Source organism: Stomoxys calcitrans, chromosome 5, assembly GCF_963082655.1.
Source record: "Stomoxys calcitrans chromosome 5, idStoCalc2.1, whole genome shotgun sequence".
In the NCBI taxonomy this organism is placed as follows: domain Eukaryota; kingdom Metazoa; phylum Arthropoda; class Insecta; order Diptera; family Muscidae; genus Stomoxys; species Stomoxys calcitrans.
In genome coordinates, this window is record NC_081556.1 from 160,222,857 (window position 1) to 160,243,561 (window position 20,705).

General features: G+C 39.1%; 1 protein-coding gene across 1 annotated transcript in view; it reads right to left on the reverse strand.

Moving 5' to 3' along the window:
- Positions 1 to 20,705, reverse strand: part of LOC106081914 (uncharacterized) — a 380,832-nt gene that overhangs the window by 293,971 nt on the left and 66,156 nt on the right. Inside the window, exons 2-3 of the mRNA XM_013244184.2 lie at positions 17,867 to 19,098; positions 17,271 to 17,384 (exon numbers count right to left, since the gene is read on the reverse strand). The gene's annotated coding sequence lies outside the window, so the exon portion shown is untranslated. The remainder of the gene's footprint in view (positions 1 to 17,270; positions 17,385 to 17,866; positions 19,099 to 20,705) is intronic.

The following is a 20,705-nucleotide window of genomic DNA, read 5'->3' on the forward strand; positions in this document are numbered from 1 at the left end:
CCGATTTAAGTTTTAAGCTCAATGATAAGGGGCCTCCTTTTTTTAGCTGAATCCAAACGGCGTGTCGCAGTACGACCCCTCTTTGGATAGAAGTTCTAACCAGGCATAGTACCTCACAAACGTTGCCAGCATAAGGAGTGGAAAACAACCGCTGAAAAATTTTTCTGATGGTCTCGCCAGGATTCAAACCCAGGCGATTAGCGTTGTGGGCGGACATGCTAACCTCTGCGCTAGGTTGGCCTCCAATTTTTTATATTTATTTTTGTTTTCTTATATTGAATTTTAGTTTTTTTTTATATAAAATGTCGAATAAAAATCCTCTTAGAAATTCTCACTTTGACTCTTATATATCACGTATTCAAGCCATTTGGGAATTCGTTAGTTTTTCAAACTTTTGTTCAAACTCATTTGTTTTCAGCAAATAACCATCATTGGTAACCCCAAAAACCAACAACCGCAAATTTCGATAAACCAAAAGTCCAAAGAATGTACACAGCAAAACTGAAATATATCTGGTGGGGTAAGTAAGTGAATAGACAAGCCAAGAAACGATTCCGTAGTCAACTGTCCACTTAAAACATAAAGAAAAAAAACAAGTGAAAAGGCGTTAAGTTCGGCCGGGCCGAACTTTGGATACCCACCACCTCGGGTATATATGTAAACCACATTTCATCAAAATTCGGTGAAAATTTCATACTCATTTACCTCATACCGATCTGAACTATATACGACACGGATGTCGAAAAGCCGAACATAAGTCACTGTGTCAAATTTCAGCGAAATCGGATTATAAATGCGCCTTTTATGGGGCCAAGACTTTAAATCGAGATATCGGTCTACATTGCAGCTATATCCAAATCTGGACCGATTTGGGCCAAGTTGCATAAACATGTCGAAGAGCCTAACACTAAGCACTGTCCCAAATTTCGGCGAAATCGAACAATAAATGCCTCTTTTATGGGCCCTAAACCCTAAATCCAGAGATCGGTCTATGTGGGAGCTATATTCAAATCTAGACCGATCTGGGCAAAATTGAAGAAGGACGTCGAAGAGCCTAACCAAACTCACTGTCTCAAATTTCAGCGACATCGGACAATAAATGCGTCTTTTATGGGCCCTAAACCCTAAATTCAGAGATCGGTCTATATGGCAGCTATATCCAAATCTGGACCGATCTGTGCGATATTGCAGACGTATGTCAAGGAGCTTAACTTAACTCACTGTTCCAAATTTCGGGGACATCGGGCAATAAATGAGCATTTTATGGACCCAAAACCTAAAACCTAGATATCGGTCTATATGGCAGCTATATCCAAATTTGAACCGATCTGTACCAAATTGAAGAAATATGTCAAAGGGCCTAACACATCTCACTGTCCCAAATTTCAGCTAAATCGGATAATGAATGTGGCTATTATGGGCCTTACACCATAAATCGGAGGATCGATCTATATGGCAGTTATATCCAAATCTGGACCGATCTTAGCCAAATTAACGAAGGATGTCGATGGGTCTTACACAATTCACTGCCCCAAATTTCATCAAAATCGGATAATAAATGTGGCTTTTGTGGGCCTAAGACCCTAAACCGGAGGATCGGTCTATATGGCAGCTATATCCAAATCTGAACCGATCTAGACCAAATTCAAGAAACATGTCAAAGGGCCTAATACAACTCACTGTCCCAAATTTCAGCGAAATCGGACCATAAATATGGCTTTTATGGGTCCTAGACCCTAAATCGGAGGATCGGTCTATATGGCAGCTATATCCAAATCTGGACCGATCTGAGCCAAATTGACAAAGGATGTCGAAGGGCCTAGCACAACTTACTGTCCCAAATTTCAACAAAATCGGATAATAAATGTGGCTTTTATGGGCCTAAGACCCTAAATCGGCGGATCGGTCTATATGGGGGCTATATCAAGATATAGTCCGATATAGCCCATCTTCGAACTTAACCTGCTTATGGACAAAAAAAGAATCTGTGCAAAATTTCAGCTCAATATCTCTATTTTTAAAGACTGTAGCGTGATTTCAACAGACAGACGGACAGACGGACAGACGGACGGACATGGCTAGATCGTCTTAGATTTTTACGCTGATCAAGAATATATATACTTTATAGGGTCGGAAATGGATATTTCGATGTGTTGCAAACGGAATGACAAAATGAATATACCCCCATCCTTCGGTGGTGGGTATAAAAAGGACGAAAGAATTGCTGTCAAGAACGCTGAGCCATAATAAGTCACTTTTGCTTCCGCCAAAAGTGAAATGAAGACAATGATATTTTTAAGGGTGATAACATCGAGGCATTTGGCACCTGTTGAACTCAATTTCGTTGGGAGAGTATCAATGTATCTGGACGCAGGGCCATACACAAAATGAAATCAAATGTATGGCGTCAGTCAGAGCAGATGCCGGCCCCCAATGCCCAAATGCCCAAAGTGATTAAGTCCAACTCAAAATCGAATCCTTTGCCAACAGAGCGAAGCATTTGTGCACGTTTTTCACTGGCCTATATTCGAGGTTCTACATTGGCGGGCCAGGGCGGCTGTGTTGCGAATTTTCTTTTTCTGTGTTGTTTGTTCTTTTTTGCTGCCCCTGCTCCGCCTGCCAGTTCCCTCCCTGAGCAGCGATTCCAATTTAAATGAGAGATATCAACAAACCGCATATGTTTCAGAATCATAGGAGACAAACGCAGAGATTTTCTAAAAATACTTGGGGTTCAGGCAATAAATAGACAACACAGCACAGCCACATCGCGGAACAGCGATATCGTCACGCAAGACGGGGGGCAGCGACGAAAAACTAAAATGACATAACAGCCAAAATAGAATATTGTTGTGTCGGTTATCTTTAACGACAAAACATTGAAATTTTTTCCTCTTTGTTGTGCACAGTGGGTGGAAATAAAGGCACTTGGACCAGTGAGCTAGTATTAAAGGCACATATGCCTACAAACATGGACAAACAATGGACAACAGTGACATTTTTCTCTTATCAATAAGTGATGCCCGCTCCAAGTGCCGCTCAATGAGAGCAGACCCAATCCTGAACATTGAAAAATTGTTTCAAGTTCGTAAAAAAAATTAGCACTACTGTTCGATCTACAACCTATGTCCCTGGATGTTGATATTCTTATTCAATTTGGTTTGGATTTCGTATTTAGCTTTTTTTAAGATTACGAAATTTTACACTGAGTATGGTGTAAAGCCTGTTGTTGTTTCCAAGCAAACCGATCTTGAGCACACACAGAGCTCAATTCGTAATTGAATTGAATGATATTTTGCATAGTCGAAAAACGAGTAAAAGCGTGCTAAGTTCGGTGGGAAGTTGTAGGGCATAATTTTATTTTACATACCAAACTTCTGTCAAACCAGCAAACATTAAAGCTTCTAGGAACCGAACAAGGATGATCGAGAGACCGGTTTACATGGGAGCTTTATCGGGTTATAGACCGATATTAAGTATCTGTGCAAAATTTCAAGTGGCTAGCTTTACGCGTTTGACCTCTATCGTGATTTCGACGGACGGAAGGATGAACTGCCGGACAGAAGGACGGACATGGCGATTCAGAATGACGGGAAGATCAAGAATATATATACTTTATGGGGTCTTAGACGAATATTTCAAAGTGTTACTAACGGAATACCTAGATTAGTATACCCACATCCTATAGTGGTGGGTATAAAAAATTGTCTTAAAAACTTGACGAGATTACATGGTGAAGGGTATATAACTGTTGCAAGCTACCAACATTATTAACATTTGGAATTCAAGTCCAAGGCGGTGGAGTCAAGGTTTTGAAGCTGGAGTCGAAGTATTAAGCAGGAGTCGGATACCGATTTGGTGTTAAATAAAATGGTCCCGACTCCTAACCCGTCTCTGACTCCTTCTCGAGGTTGGAGTTGATTATCATATTCCCCAGCCCAGTTTGTCACATTGGGTTAATAAAACTCACAGCGCTAAACGGCTGGGTTTCCGGATTCCAGCGTCGACATCTAAAACCCTGTTTTTTTTTTAATGGTAGATTATAAGAGATGCAGATGTGAATAGGTACGGCACACTACTCACAAGAGATCGCATGCTACTCGCCTATGCCGACGACATCGATATTATGGGTCGGTCACCGCAAGTAGTAGCTGCAGCCTTTAAAAGCATCGAAGTAGAAATATAAGACAAAATGGATGGTATCAACTCGCACAACGTCTGCACACCCGGGTAGATAATGAAAATGGAGAAAGTTGTGAACCACTCAATGATAAGGGGCCTCTTTTCTACTGCCGAGTCCGAACGGCATACTGCAGTGCGACATCTCTTTGAAGAAAAATTTTTAAATGACTTAATACGTCAAAAATGTTGCCAGCATAAATAGTAAATAACCATGAACATTTGTTTCTGATGATGATTCGACATGCTAACCTCTGCGCCACGGTACCATCCGATTGCAGCCATAGCAACCACAGAAAATTCCACAGTTAGTTTGAGGTCAAGATGCTGCAGAGAACATCAGAAAATTCTTTCCCCCTACTAATGCTTGCGACATTTGTTGGGCCATCAGTTACAGACATCCAATCTGTAAAGTTGAATGCCAAAGCAGGGTCATCCATATGGCTGTTCCTGCTGGACCTCCATTTTGTAACGAAACAACGGGAGACTCTTTCATGTAAATAAGTGCTTTCCAATTCAAGTTTTAGTTCAATTATAAATGACCTTCCTTCCTTTTAAAACTGCAGACTAGACCCTGGGTCATATTGGAAACCCGGTCATTTAATCAGAGTATGAGTCTAAACCGCACTTCTCCCCCGGTTGACTTCGCAATCCTGATCCGAACGGCGTTCCACTTCGTAGAATAGTTTTATTGTACTAGATGACAACACCACAAATGTCGCCGGCACGAGGGGAAAATCGCAGCAAAACATCTTTATAATATTCTCGCCAGGACTCAAAATTCGGGGTTCAGCAACATTGGCAGACACGCCAATTTTTGCTTCTCATGGCTCTACTCTGTGGCGTCTAGGGCTGAAATCACCATTTCAATCTCGTGTTTAAAATCTTGAATCGTATCTGCAAGTTTAGCCTACCCCTAGTCCTAAGTGGCTGCCAACAAATGCTTGTTCAATGTCAAATAGTGCGGTAGTTCACAAATGAAATTAACACACCCCTACCTATAATGGTTGCCATAAAAATATTTTTTCATGACCAAGTAAATATTATTTCCATAATATAAATATTTGTATGTGTAAATCGCAACCACTGTGGCTCCGCAAGACCATTGGGAGACAAACAAATTCCAATCGAAATGAAAACTCACTCACACACACACGCATTTCTGTGTGGATATGGGTAAAGAGACCCATCTAACGACATGGCTACATACATAGCAAACCTAAATTGTAGTGCGTTCATTTACTTGCATTGGAAATCTGTAACTAGGATGCCTCCCTCAGTAAAGTGAAGCACAATGCAAGATTACACACACACACACCGCACTTTTTTCCATTGCCCCTTACTCGCACTCACACACACACACACACAAATACATAGCGAACACAACGTGGGTTATGGCAATGCCATCATTGATCAACGCCCTCCAACAATCGGAAAACTGGCATTAACGAGTCATTTGCGTCACACTTTTGAAATAATGTTGACTTTCTTCCGTTCAGCAAAGGAACTCGCCAGGAAGCCATCCATGCTAGCATTTGCTCGCAATGCAGCCTAGAAATCCAGTAAATGACGGGAAGAGAAATAAACGATTTGACGATAAACATAATCGTGTCAGCAGGTGTTTAAATGAGTATTTACAGATTTCCACACCTCCCCCACCGCCACCGAGATTGAGAGTGGAAAAATAGGCCAACATCGTAAAATGTGAAATTATGAGCCACAAAATAAAATCAATCATTTCATTCAGCTCAGTTGACCATTTTTGGCTGAAAGCTACACTTCCGGGGTCATTGGAATCATAAATAAAAAGAAAATGTTGTTGCTCATTATACCAAATGTAGCAAAGAAGGCATAGTTTTCCTATTTATCATAGTCGTTTAACTTTACGGATGCAAATTTAGCTTAGACAAGCATAAAAATAACAACAAATGTCCCACCCATAACGGGATAACTATGAGCACCACAGGGGCCGCAACACTGAGCTCCGATTTGAGCGCTGTTCATCGTTATCGCGAGAAGCCCAGCAAGAAGCTACCGGTCGCGTCCACAGGTTGCTTTTGGTGGAATCCTTTGCATACAGAATAGCTGAAACAGCAGTCGCGAAGCGGTATGGAGCGGAGAGTCCTAGTGAGAGGCTGGACGGCACCGGCTCTTGCTTTAGTACTGAGTGCCTATCATTTTCGATATGACAAGGCGATTTATTGGCACCTTTAACCCATGACCATCATGTTCACGCGGCGATCTGTCTTATGAACCGGAAAGGGCTAGCTCAACTATAGGAGCTTCATGAGGATCGAACATGCTGACAACAACATAAATTCGTCTCTTTATACCCACCACCATAGGATAGGGGAATACTAGTTTGGTCATTCCGTTTGTAACTCCACGATATATTCGTCTAAGACCCCATAGAGTATATATATTTTTGATCGTCTCGACATTCTGAGTCGATCTAGCCATGTCCGTCCGTCCGTCTATCGAAATCACGATGGCGGTCGAACGCGTAAAGGTAGCCGCTTGAAATTTTGCACAGATACTTAATATTGATGTAGGTCATTGGGGATTGCAAATGGGTAATATTGATTCAGTTTAGATATAGCACCCATATAAACCGATCTCCCGATTTGACTTCTTGAGCCAATGGAAGCCGCAATTTTTGTCCGATTTGGCTGAAATTGAGCATGTAGTGTTCTGTTATGATTTGCAACAACTTTATCTAGTATGGTTCAAATCGGTCTATAACCTGATATAGCTCCCATATAAACCGGTCTCCCGATTTTACTTCTTTAGGCCTTACAAGCCTCAATTTTTGTCCGATTGGACTAAAAATTTGCACAAAGTGTTAAGTTATGACTTCCAATAACTGTGCCAAGCACGGTCCAAATTGGCCTATAACCTAACAGTACGGTAAGTACGGTTTAAATTGGTCTATAACCTGATATAGCTCCCATATAAACCGATCTCCCGATTTGACTTCTTGAGGCCTTACAAGCCGCAATTTTCGTCCGACTTGTCTGAAATTTTGCACATAGTGTTCTGTTATGACTTTCAGCAACTGTACCAAGTACGGTCCAAACCGGCCTATAACCTGACATAGCTCCCATATAAACCGATCTCCCGATTTGACATCTTTAGCCCCTGAAAGTCGCAATTTTTGTCCGATTTGGCTGAAATATTGCACATAGTGTTCTGTTATAACTTCCAACCACTAAGTGGTAAGTACGGTAAAAATCGGTCAGTAATCTGGTGTAGCTCCCATATAAACCGGTCTATCGATTATCCTTATCCGGTTACTAAAGGCTTTAATTTCTGCTGGTCTGAGAGAAGTTTGGAATGTAGAACAAAATTATGCCTTTATATTGTATACATTTTAAGCAGAATACACGGTGGTGGGTTCCCAAAAATCGGCCCGGCCAAATATAGCACGTTTTTACTTGATATGATAAAAAAAAACTTAATTTCCAATTCAAGAATAGGATAAATTTACCTTATATTTTCTATTGGTGCTCATCTTTTGTTTTTTCATTCATCACATAAAATTCAACGCATTGCAATTTCTAGCACCGTAAACCTGTTAGACACAGGAGCCATTTAAAAACTACTCCCTAAAGAGGTGTCACCCTGCAGCAAGCCGTTCGGAGCCGACTATAAAACAAGGATGCTTAAACTTGAATCGAAACCCATTTTCCTTAATGGAATGTTCGTGGGGAAATTTGCTTTTTTGTAGTGGTGGTGAAGGGTTTTAAAAATTCAAAATTCGTATTCTCTTATATTCCACATATTGAAAATGATATGATGGAAAATGCTACCTGTAATTTGAAAAATTTAAATTATGAACTTGTTTATCGACGAATCTTGCCACACAAAATACGATCCAGATAGATCCCTGAATGAATATATCCCACATGTTAAGCAAAAGCTGAAGGATATAACTGGGACGGGCTTTAGGGATGTAGTCTTAGATACTTTTGGTCTTACCTAGGGTACCATCCCATAACAGGAAATTACAAGAGGGACATGCTTGCGAGATTGGGAGCATACCTATTTCGTTTGTCGACAGTATGTTTTGATTAGGTTAGCTTGATATGAGGGTGTGAATATTAATCTGCCTCATGTCAATTATCGGCTTTTGTGAGCTATAAATACTTAAAAGTAACCTCGAAAAAGAAACTCTAAATCAAGGAATCTGTGCTAGTGACAAAATCCCTAATTATTTTCGATACCACGCCCCTAAATCTGTTCATGTCTGGTATTGTCTCTCCACATTAATGCAGGTATCTGTTAGCCGTGAAAGCCGGGCAAAGGCATAAGAAATACTCCAACGTTTCATCCTCTTTCCCACACGCTATCACTTAGGGTGTACATTTATTTGTATTTTTGGATTATTCGATTAAATGTTCATTTGAAAATACATGTTCAACGATGAATAGAACAAGACCGAAAGAGGCTGTCGATTAATCGCAGCCTAGGCTATACAGCGATGGTGCGACCTGTTCCTACCCTCTCTCCATTATCCCACCTGCTTTAGCCTCTTAGCCAATGTGACTTCCTTACGCATAATCTGTATGTCTATGGGTCGTATATCTAGAAAATTCTCCAGTGCCCTAGTGGGCGTTGTCCCCATCGCCCCGCCTATATCATGACAACATGTTCTCTGAGCCTGTTGTAGCACCCTTACGTTGCACTTTTTCTCCATCAGAGCCTACCAAACTATTGAGGCGTAAGTAAATATTGGTCTAATCACGCCCCTATAGAGCCAGTGGACAATCCTCAAACTCAGTCCCCTTTTCCAGCCTACAGCACGTCTACCTAGTGTCCAACATCTCTGAGACATCTCAGTACGCTCCTGAATGTGACACTTCCAATTGAGTTTCCTGTCCAAGATCACTCCTAAGTATTTCCCTGTGAACAGGATATTTTAGTCTTCTCTGAGTTAACATTGAGACACCTGGGTGTAGCCCAGTCACATGCTATATCCAAGACCATTTCAGCTCTTCTGCATAGCTGGTTCAGGTCCTTACCCCTAAGAAATATTATAACATCGTCTGCATAGACGGGCTCAAATCCCTCCTCAGTCAGCATCCGTGGTCACCCATAGGAGTGGCGATAAAATGTCTCCCTGTGGCGTGCCCACTGCCACTTTCTCCCTTATAATTATGTCATGGCACCCTCAATTTATCCACCTGATCCTTATCAAAGGTTTATTTAGTCTCTAAGGACACAGTCAACCCGGTACTAGTCTAAGGATTGAATCAGATTGTCGGCCCGCACATTGTAAAAAGCCCCTCTCGATGACAATGCATGCCATCAATGTGTACGTCTTGGCATCGAAGGATTCTGCTATTTTATGCACAACCCCGTGCTGGACAGTCTCCATACACCTTCCTTTGACATAGGCTTGCTGTTTGTATATCCTGCTCTCTATCATGGTATCCACAATATGTTCAATGGTTTTGAGTATTTAGAATGTAAGAATCATAATTCTGTAGGCCTTTGGTGTCGCATACTTGCCTTACCGGGTCTGGGTATAAATACCAACCTCGCCTCCTAATTTCGGGGTACATGCAAGTCCTAGGCACGCTGTGGCCAAGCGGCCAGATGGGACGCCAGCTAGTCTGCATCCTTCTGTAGTAACGCCGAAAATATTTCTTTAGGTCCCGGTGATTGAAATGGTTGGAAGATCCTCATGGCTTTAAGACGATTTAACGACATACGTGTGTCCGTCCGTCCGTCTTGAGATATTGAGCTGAAATTTGGCACAGATATGTCTTTTTGATGCCCGCTGGTTAAGTTCTTCAACGGGCTAAATCGGACCATATTTGGTATAGCTGTATATATAGACCGATTTCCCGATAAAGGGTCTAATGCCCATAAAAACTTTATTTTTCGTCCGATTTTGCTGAAATTTAAAACAGTGAGTAGTTTAAGGCTTCCCGACAACTGACCCAAATATGATTCAGATCGGACTATATTTAGATACAGCTACCATATAGACCGATCTCCCGATTAAGGGTCTGAAGGACATAAAAGCTTCATTTATTAACCCATTTCGCTGAAATTTGGAAAAGTGCACAGTTTTAAGCCTCCAACATTCGACCCAAATATGGTTCAGATCGGACTATATTTAGATATAGCTGCCATATAGACCGATCTGCCGATAAGGGGTCTGAAGCCAATAAAAGCTTTATTTATTACCCGATTTCGCTGAAATTTGAAACATTGAGTAGGTTATGACCTCCCAACATCCGACCTAAATATGGTTCTGTTCGAACTATATTTATATATATCTGACATATAGACCTATCTGCCGAAAAGGGGACTGAAGCCCACAAAAGCTTTATCTATTACCCGATTTCGCTGATATTTGAAAAAGTGAGTTTTTCTGAGCCTCACGATTTCCGACCGTTCAGATCGGTTTACAATTGGATATATCTGCCAAAAAGGCCAATATTTTGTTCTACAAAATTGAATAGTGACATATATATTAGACCACTCAATGTCCGTGTCGAATTTAGGTCCTTAATTTATCCAGTTTTCACCGGATTGTGACGAAATGGGGTTTACATATATATCCAAAGTGGTGGGTATCCAAAGTTCGGCCCGGCCGAACTTAATGCCTTTTTACTTTTCATTTATTCTGAAAAACAAATTTCAGATGCAAAACTTGAGATTATTCCAAGTAACAGAGTTATACTGATTTAAAAAAAGGCCTGTGTCAAGTTTTTTCCATCTCCTGTAAAGTAACAAAAATTCGAGTTAGGCCCTTATATTAAGCCATCCACGTATATATTCTTGATCGTCTTGATATTCTAAATCGATTCAAACATGTCAGTCCGTCTGTCTGTCTGTGTGGCGAAAACACGCTAAATTTTAAAGAAGCAAAGCTAGGCGCTTGAAATGTTGGACAAATACATCCTAGGTTGGTTGTTGTTGTAAATGGGCCATATGGGTCTATGGGTTAACATTCCCGCCAAATAAACCGATCTCGTATCTTAACTACTTGAGACTTGAGAGGGCGCTATTCGTATTCGATTAGGCTGAAATTCTTAACGTGGTATATTTTTATGACTCATAATGGTCAGGATAAGTCCGGTCCATCTGTATCTGTATTTCCTATATATTTGAAAAAGTCATTCAAAGAACGTGTCAAATGCATTGCAGGGTGGAAGATATAAAAGATTTGGCCTGGCCGAACTTAATTTATTGTTCTAATTGAATAAGAATTTTTTTAATATTTTAAATACCATCGGAATATGGTTGAATATGTTGTCAATCACCTTTTTCAAATACTACGATTATTTTGATCATTTTACAATAAAAGCCGTAGCAGCTGCATTCAGTGCCTTGCCTTATTTGTTTTAATGGACGCCCAGGTAGCCGAGTTGGTAGCGCGCTCTTAATATCAGCACGAGGAGTCGTGGGTTCGATTTCAACCGTAGGCCTGGTCTGTCGCTCACAATGGACAAAAATTGTCTGAGTGATTCTGTTTGAAAAAAATTGAGTGCCACTCTAAACTTACCCCGTAACCTTGCCTACTTCTTTTAGCCGATTGAGCAAAATTGCAAAATGTGCCCATGAACATTCCACTAAGGAACAGGGGCAAACTTCTCACATATCAATGAGTGCAGTCCGATTTAAGTTTTAAGCTCAATGATAAGGGTCTACTGTCTTATAGCCGAGTCCGAACGGCGTGCCGCAGTGCGACACCTCTTTAGAGAGAAGTTTTACCTCACAAATGTACCTCACAAATGTACCTCACAAATGTACCTCACAAATGTACCTCACAAATGTTGCCTACATTAGGGGGAATACCACCGCTGAATATTTTTTCTGATGGTGTAGCCAGGATTCGAACCCATGCTAACCTCTGCGCTACGTTGGCCCCCAGGGATGTTAAAATTGTATGCCTGCAAAAGACATTCTAAATAAGGCCCAGATATGGCCAAGGGCGAAAAATCTCCAAAATGGATTTCGACTACACTCCAAAGACATCAAAAGAAAGTGTGTTAAATTTTTCATAAATAAACGGGTATGCGAAAGGTTGGTTGAAGCTAACAGTGTTCCAGAAATGTCTCGTTATAACTCCATGATAATAACATTACCAGACCAAAAGGAAATGCTGCCTACTTGGATACAAAGACGAAAAGGTGTTTTGTGGGAAAGCCATGAACTAGTAGTGTACAAAAATATCCTCGGTCACCCTGTAAAAGTTGAAACAATGTGTCAGTTTAGTGCGGCCTTCCTACGTGATCACTGAGCTACCCCATAGTATCGAATCGGTATACGAGTATTACTCTCTGCAGCAAAATAGATGTTAGCACACTAAACTTTAATACCATAAACGCTTTGAATTGCTACGCCACTTTAATAGTCAACATTAGACATTGAACATAACATTTGGCTTGAACACAACACAATAGGCAATTGAATAATAATAACAATAATAAAATTCTACCCCCATGCTGAATAATAAGTTCGTAGCAAAAGATTTCTTTTATTTTGTTAGTGATAGATTTAGCCATATATGTACATATACCAAAAAGGCAATAAAGACTTTTTGCTTCAGCGAAATTTAAAGGCAACTTTCATTTGTTTGTATCCCAATCAAGCGTAGAAATATTTCAATAAATCATAACAGAAACAACATTGAAAGGGTTCACAGGGCGTATAATCAATATAAATTCAGAGCACATACGGCGTATGATGAACATGGACACGAACATGAACATCATCATTCGCCACAAAGAACATTCATTAGTATAGCACATCCCCAATTTGAAGACGAATTGTGGATTTTATTGATTTATGGCTATAACATTTGAGGCAATAATAACAACACCGGGGGGATGGTGTGGGTATTACATTAACGAATGTCCATCTTTCATAACTAAATGTTATCATTATTAAAGTAGACAGTAGATAGTAGGCAGAAAGTCATGTATGTTATTTATACCAATCTTCTCGGTAGCAGACAAGGCCTTGTCAATTAGGGTGGGCCAATTTTTGGTCGTTACCAAAAAAAAAACGGAAGTTTGACTACGGTGGGACAAAACCACAAACGTTTTTCGTTAGAAGCCGGAAGCAATGTTCGGATTTCGACTCCTGATAACTTGTTATAGTTTTCTTAGAATTTGCCATAGAGATTAGGAATTTGAAAAGCACATTGTGAAATAGTTTTGGTTCTTACAAGCTAACCCTACGTTGACCCATGCATTTTGGTCAATATAACTCTTTATTAAATTTGGTCAACATAACTGTTTATTAAGAATCCGAAATTCTGGATGATTGTTTTTCTTTTCTTCGTGCCTCATTTTTATTAAAATTGTTTAGGGTTTATACACATATTTTTGTTTGTTTCTCTTTCGAGGCGAGCTCAATGATCGGAAATGCAAATGGAAAAGCAAAGCCAACGATAGCAACACACACCAACCACTATGGGACGCGTTTCGTCTTTGGTTAGAAGACTTTTCAATCATATTAGGTGTGATGGCTTCAAGGGCCGTGCGTTGGCATGTTGTATTTGAATCGTATTAATAGCGAAAACGCATCTATGATACAATTACCACATTAACCACGCTCGATAACCCTATCTATTAGCTGTACTTTTCGCAATGCATGTATTTTTGTGCAATGACATACATTCTATCTGTGGCAAATTACTCTTCCGTACTACATATGATTTTGTTCATCTGTTTATACAAATATTTAAAACTGCCATGAACCAAAGCTTCTTGTTTTGCACTGCCGATGTGCACTAGGAATGGATTCACAATATAAACATTAAACACATCAGCAGTTCCACAAGTCATATTTAACCATGTTAAACCCCTCTCCAAAATGATGATAAGGAAACTCTACAATTTTTGGAGAAATGTTTTCAAAATTTTGTAAAAAACTTTATTTTCATAGGAAAGTTTACGATAATTTATTTCTATAGGAAATTTTGTCAAAATTTCATGGCTAGAGGAAATTATGCCGAAATTTTTTTACAATAGAATTTTTATACCCTACACCACTACTGTGGTACAGAGTTTTATAACTTAGTGCCTTTGTTTGTAGCATACAGAAGGAAAAGAGCTAGACCCATTGAATGATTGAGTATACCGATCGACTTAGGATCACTTTTTGATTTGTCTCTCTGTCTGTCCGTCTATTTGTTTACAAAGCACAAGTCGCAATTTTCAACCAATCATCTTCAAATATGATACAGATATTTTTTTGCGTATTGAAATTTGAAGAAATCGGTTCAGATTTGGATATTTTCGTCCGAGTTTGACTTATACTGCAATAACATCATCCGATCACGATCCTCCGTCCGATTTCATTTCTAGAGCCACGGCAATTGTATCATCCCAAAAATTTTCACAATGATTTTGTCTACGATTATCAAAATATGAATGGAATTTGGCCGAAATTGGTTAAGATGTAAATCTAGCTTTTGTATATATGTTCCGTCCGATTTTGACTTCTAGGGCCACTACAAGCGCATTTATCAATCAATATTCCCACAATCAATCTTGGACAATATATTTTTGTATGACTTCAACAATATGTACAGATTTTGATCGAAATCAATTTTGGCTTATAAATAACTACCGTAATATGCTTCGCACGATTTTCAGTTCCAGAGCATTTGTCAGCGCATTTATCAACCGATCTGCTCAAAACTTTGCATAATGTCTTTTTCTGTGATTTCATATGTGTGTACAGAGTTTGGTTAAAATCAGTTCAGATTTAGATATAGCTAAGACAAATAAATGTCAGATTTTCTGTAAAATTACAGCAATGTGGTGATTTGTTCATCGACTCGCTCAAAATTTGACAAGGACAATTCTCTAATGACCATCCATATGACAGATGAATTTCATAGAAATCGGTTCAGATTTAGATGAAGCTCCCATGTATATACATCGCTCGACTTTGAATTCTAGAGCCACTGCAAGCGCATTAAATGAGCGACTATCTAAATGATTTCTTCTACTACTTCAACTGTGTCCAAATTTTGGTTGAATTCGGTTCAGATTTAGAAAGCGCTACCACATATAAAGTGTGATTTTTTAAGAGCCATAGGAAAGTTTTAAAAAAAAATACATGAAATATTTATTTAAATCGATACTATGCTCCATATAATTTAATGTTTAAAGATCATTCCATGGAAATTTTGATCGTGAATGCGCCTCAAATGGTCCATCCGCTTAGTCCAATTTTGGCATACTTTTGGCATACTCTTACCAACATTCCGGCCGGTGTCTCACGAATAAATGTTTCAATGTTTTTTCCAACGCGTCAATTGAAGCGGGCTTGTCTGTATAGACATGAGTTTTAACATAGCCCAACAAAATAGTAGTCTAAAAGCGTTATATCGCACGATCTAGACGGACAATTGACCGGTCCCGAAAGTGAAACCAAATGTTTACCGAACTCGGCTCTCAATAAGTCCATTGTTATGCCTGGTGTGTGGCATGTGGCACCGTCTTGTTGTAACCACATGTAATGCAAGTCAAGCTCTTGCATTTTGGGCAAAAAAAAAGTTGGATATCATCATCGAGCTCATCGTTCACAATAACGTTACGATACGCATCATCTCTGAAGAAGTACAGTCCAATGATGCCACCAGCCCATAAACCTCACCAAACTATGACCTTTTCTTGATGCATTGGTAGCTCTTTCAATGCTTCTGGCTGATCTTGACTCCATAATCGACAATTCTGCTCCTTTACGTACCCATTGAGCCAAAAATGAGCTTCGTCCATAAAATGGAAAAAGCGCGGCATAAACCTTCTCAACAGTGCACACATTTTGATAAAAAAAATTAAATAATTTGCAAGCGTTGTTCGTTTTTAAGACGATTCATGGTTCAATTATAGACCAAACTGAGGGTGTTTGACAATGAAACAAAACGCGAAACGTGCGTGAGCTGTTTAAACCAGTGTTGCCAAAAAGATAGTAGCTAAAAAAATCACCCATTACGGTCGTTCGTTGGTGATTGTGCAACCGATCTCCACGAAAATTGGCACAATAATTAATCAACATCTATTAAGTTTCCTTATTCATATATACCTCGCTGTAGTAATTGCAATTGTGAAATGATTTGATGGAGGATTGTTTGATGAGGATTATTTAATAACCCATACTGAAGACCATCAAAATCGGTTCAGAATTAGATATAACACCAAATCTTCTCTAATGATGTAGGTATAGGGTATTATTGACCATTAAGTAGAAAAAAATCTCCAAAAACTAAGCAGATACCTGCGATTATCCCTGAATCTCTACTTACCAATTACAAAAGATTAAAAATAGCAGAGTAACTAATGATTATTTTGATTCTGAAAAAAATGTTGCACTAATGTTGCACTCATACGGTACAACATTTTGCAAATGTCGTCCCAATTCTTTAAGTATTAAGTTTTGAAATAAGATTTTTCTTTAGCTTGACGCATGCTACAGAAAATAATTTTCTTTAACTTTTTTCAGTGAATTGTAAAATGTTTGGTATTTTGTTTACTTTTAAGAGCACTTGAAGCGTGATGTCGCTTTGTAAAAAAACTCAAAAATTAAAAAATAAACATGTTTTTTGTGGCGCACGCTACAACGCATGAGCCATACTTTGCATTTTTATTTTTCTAAAATAATAAACTTATTTATTTTCTTAACCAAACTGAAGAATATTAAGAGGATACAAATATTGAAATAGCTTGGCCTATCTATTTTAAGGTAGAATAGAATTTGGATGTTTTCTATATTAAATATTATCAAAGTCCAAATTTTTGTATAGGTTTATAAATTTCAATATCTACTCTAACATTGTGTTAACCAAAAAATTCACCAAAATGGATATTTCAACATTTCTTCCTATTGTCTTGCAAAATAAAGTCGTCTAGTTGCTTAACTACACGTGATTGATCATGACACAAATATTGTCTCTTTTGTTATGAGATAAATATGCGCTTTTAATCGCATCAAAGCAGCTAAGCCGAAAATTGTTTGTGAAAATCGCACATATGCTTTTAATATGTGTGTATGTGTGTATGAGTGTGTGTGTGTGGGTATGTGCAGAAAGCATAATGGATTTGTAGGACCTTTTTGCTTACCTTGTTGTAGAAAAAATAGAGCTATGTAAAATATAGAAAGTGGTCCAAAAATAATCCCTTTGGTCTGGTTCTGGTAGAGGCGAGTAGAAAAATATTGATTTGCTTTGAGTTATGCTGTTGTTTGTTGTTTTGGTTTTAGTTGTAGTTGTAGTTGTTGTGGGTAGTGATGATAGTCGTGGTTGTTGTTGTTGTCGATTTTAATTTGCACAGATCATTGTCGTCGGTAAAGTTGTGGGTTGAGTGAGGGTTATGGATATGTCGACGACGAGTATTCGAAAAGAAAAACACTTTTTGTTAAAATTATTCACATTTCGATGCCTGGTAAAATACAACAACTTTTCTTTTTTTCGTATCTTTTTTTTGCTTCTTCTTTAAACAAAAAAAACGTTTGTTTCGATCTCTCTTTTTTCTTTTGGCTCTTTTTTTAATTATTTTTTTCAATTAATTTTGTTTTAATATTTTTCTTTTTTCTTCTTCTTTTTTTTTCTTCTTTTGGGGAGGTGGGGGACTTTGGTCTCCTTGCGGTATTATTATTATTTTCATAAAATTATAATTTGAACAATTCAACACTTTGACAGAAAGACAGACACACTCACTTCAAGTTAAACACTCACAACTCGTTTGTCGTTTGTCGATAATTCACTGAATCCAATGCCGACGGTCGAGAATCGAAACGTTGTTGGCGACGTCCGGACTATTGCGACGGATGTGGTGGACCAACAAATCTTAACTGAAAAGCCCCCAGAAAACAAATCTCATTCTCTAACGAAAAATCTTCCGCTTTTCAAACGAGCGTTGCACCGATTCTTTGCAACAACAACAGCAGCGGCGACATCTGTATCTATTTTATTTTCGTTGAAAATATCAACAGACCAACTGACAGACAGACAAATAGATGGACAACAACCGCGCGTTCTGATGCCGATGCTTGTATACGTGTGTGTGTGTGTGTGCGAGTATGTGAGTTTGTGCATACACATATACGAGTTTGTTCGTTCAGAAGACTTCTTCAGTGCCCAATGCTTGGTAAGTGATGGCGGTGCCTGGTTGTGGGTGTGTGTGTATGTGCGCACTCATGGCTCATGTTGTTATGGCTGCTGTTGTTGTCAGTTATCTTATTGTATGTGCTCTTGGCTATGGCTATGACTATGGCTGTGTTTCGGCTCTCACTCATTCGCCTTCGTTTCCTTTGATTTGCGATTTGCCCGCTGCTATGGCAGCGATGATTCGATTTTGGTGGCACTGTCACTCTGTCACCTAACCTTGCTCAATTTTGCCTTCTTTTTTTTTCTTAATTCGCAGCAGCCCCTCTCCTATACGGCAGCTCCCTCTCTCTCCGACGGTAGCTGTGTATGCGTGTGTGTGTGTGTTTGTTCGGCTGATGCTTTCGATTCGATTAATTCGTGACGTATACGCACTCACATGAGCATGGCTCTGTGTGTCACCCCCGTCTCCACTGCGTGCTTGTCTGTTTTGCCGCGTTGCCTGTCTCTTTGGTAGTAGCTGCCGTTAGCTGCTGTTTGGCTTTGTTCGATGTTGACGTTTTAATTGGTTTTATGATCTTGTGTGACGTACTCGTGTGTGAAAGCATTCGCGAGTATGCGTTTGTTCGGGTGTGAAATTGTCACTGTCATGTTGTCACAGCTATCGATGTCCGAGAGATGCAAGTGACTACTACAAGTGGTAGAAGAGAGCATGAACAAATTCAATTGTGGCGTAGATGGCGGCTGCTGTTGGGGCTGCCTTTGCCACTGAGAGCATTATCGATTCACGACAAGTACGTCTTAATGCACACAACAACAGAGACTCGTACAGAAGAGTTTGTCACCTGCAAATACGAACATTAAGAGGGGGAAAGGCACTCTCGTTAATAAAATATTGACAAGCAAAGAATAACATATACATAGGGGCCGACATACAGCAAAAATAGACTAAGTAACTTTTAAGCAATAAATGAAACGAAAACGAAAATCACACACAAGCGATTCAATTGATTCAGAAATTTTGAGATTTCCCCACTTATTCCATCACACAGCTGAAACAGAAGACAATTGCGAGCTGTATCGGCAATATATCAACAGACAGACGTGAGTCCGTATATCTTACGAATTATGGTGTCATCTGTATCCTTAAAATGCGTTTTTAGTTCTTTGGCATATTTAACCCTCATTGGTCCTAGAGCTAGCAAAATATCGATGGCAGTGTTGATACAATCGATATTTTATTTTTTTTTGTCTGAATATCTCTTGATATTTTTCCTATCGATACCATCGTCAAAGTAAGATTTTATGCAAAATTGAACCAAAATTAGTGATTCGACACTTCACCCGATTGGACTTAAATTTTGTACAATGATCTCTCTCCTGACTTGCAACTGACGGAAATTTGGTTTTATTTGGTCTGTGCGGAAAATTGCGAATGTTGCGTATATCGGTAGTTAGCCAGATCCTATCGGTCCCCTCTATGCGCAGGCCGTAACCTTAAATAAAATAAAAAACGGTTCAACGGGATCACCTTGTATTTTGTAAAGTATAATTATTTTGCCTGAACGACCAAAAATCCCCGATTTTGAATTGGTACCCTTACTATATTTGCCTGTCCAGTTATAGTTTTGAATCGCGTATGTGCATGTACATACATTAGCAGGTACCTGGAATTGCCGCATATTTTTGTGTTTGGAGTTATAGCACCCTCTTATTTTTTCATTTTACGAAATTCAGTTTGTTCTGGAACACACATTAGTGAAGTTGGTTTGTGCATTTATTTGAATTTTAGTTGTGGTTCGAAGTATTGACAAAACACAGCATTACGTGAAAGAAGGCAGCGAGATGAACTAGAAATGGATTTTGATTTGGAAAGCAAAAAAGGCGAACCTCCGTGCAATAGTGACGATGATTTTGCATTAACAGACGAAGAGAATGATGAAAGTGAAGTAAGAGTGCATTCGGATGAAGACGACATTGAGCCACTTAAGTAAAATTGAGCAGAAGAAAATGCAGCAAATGCTGAAATTTTTTTGTTTTTAAAAGTAAGGAGATTGAATATTCATCACAAACCCTTGAAATAAATCGATGAACTTCATTTCGACGTGCAGAAAATTTCACGTCAGGTAAAAACCTACTCCCTTTTTTATAGGTTTATGTTCATTATAAGTTTATTTTTTTATAATTCAGTTCCAAAAGCATTAGCAGCTGCTAATATAGTTGCCGTTTTGTCTGCATTCCGCATGTTCCTTGGACCGGTTGAGAATATTATTTTGAACATGACGAATTTTTAGGGTGTGTGAATTTATATGGCACACTCTGCATGCATACTTTGGATTGTTGCTGCTTTCTGATGTGTATCGGTCATACGGCGAATGTGTGGAATGAAGAAACTGGTCGGCCATTATATAGAATAACAATGTCTTTAAAAATGTTTAAGCGAATCCACACT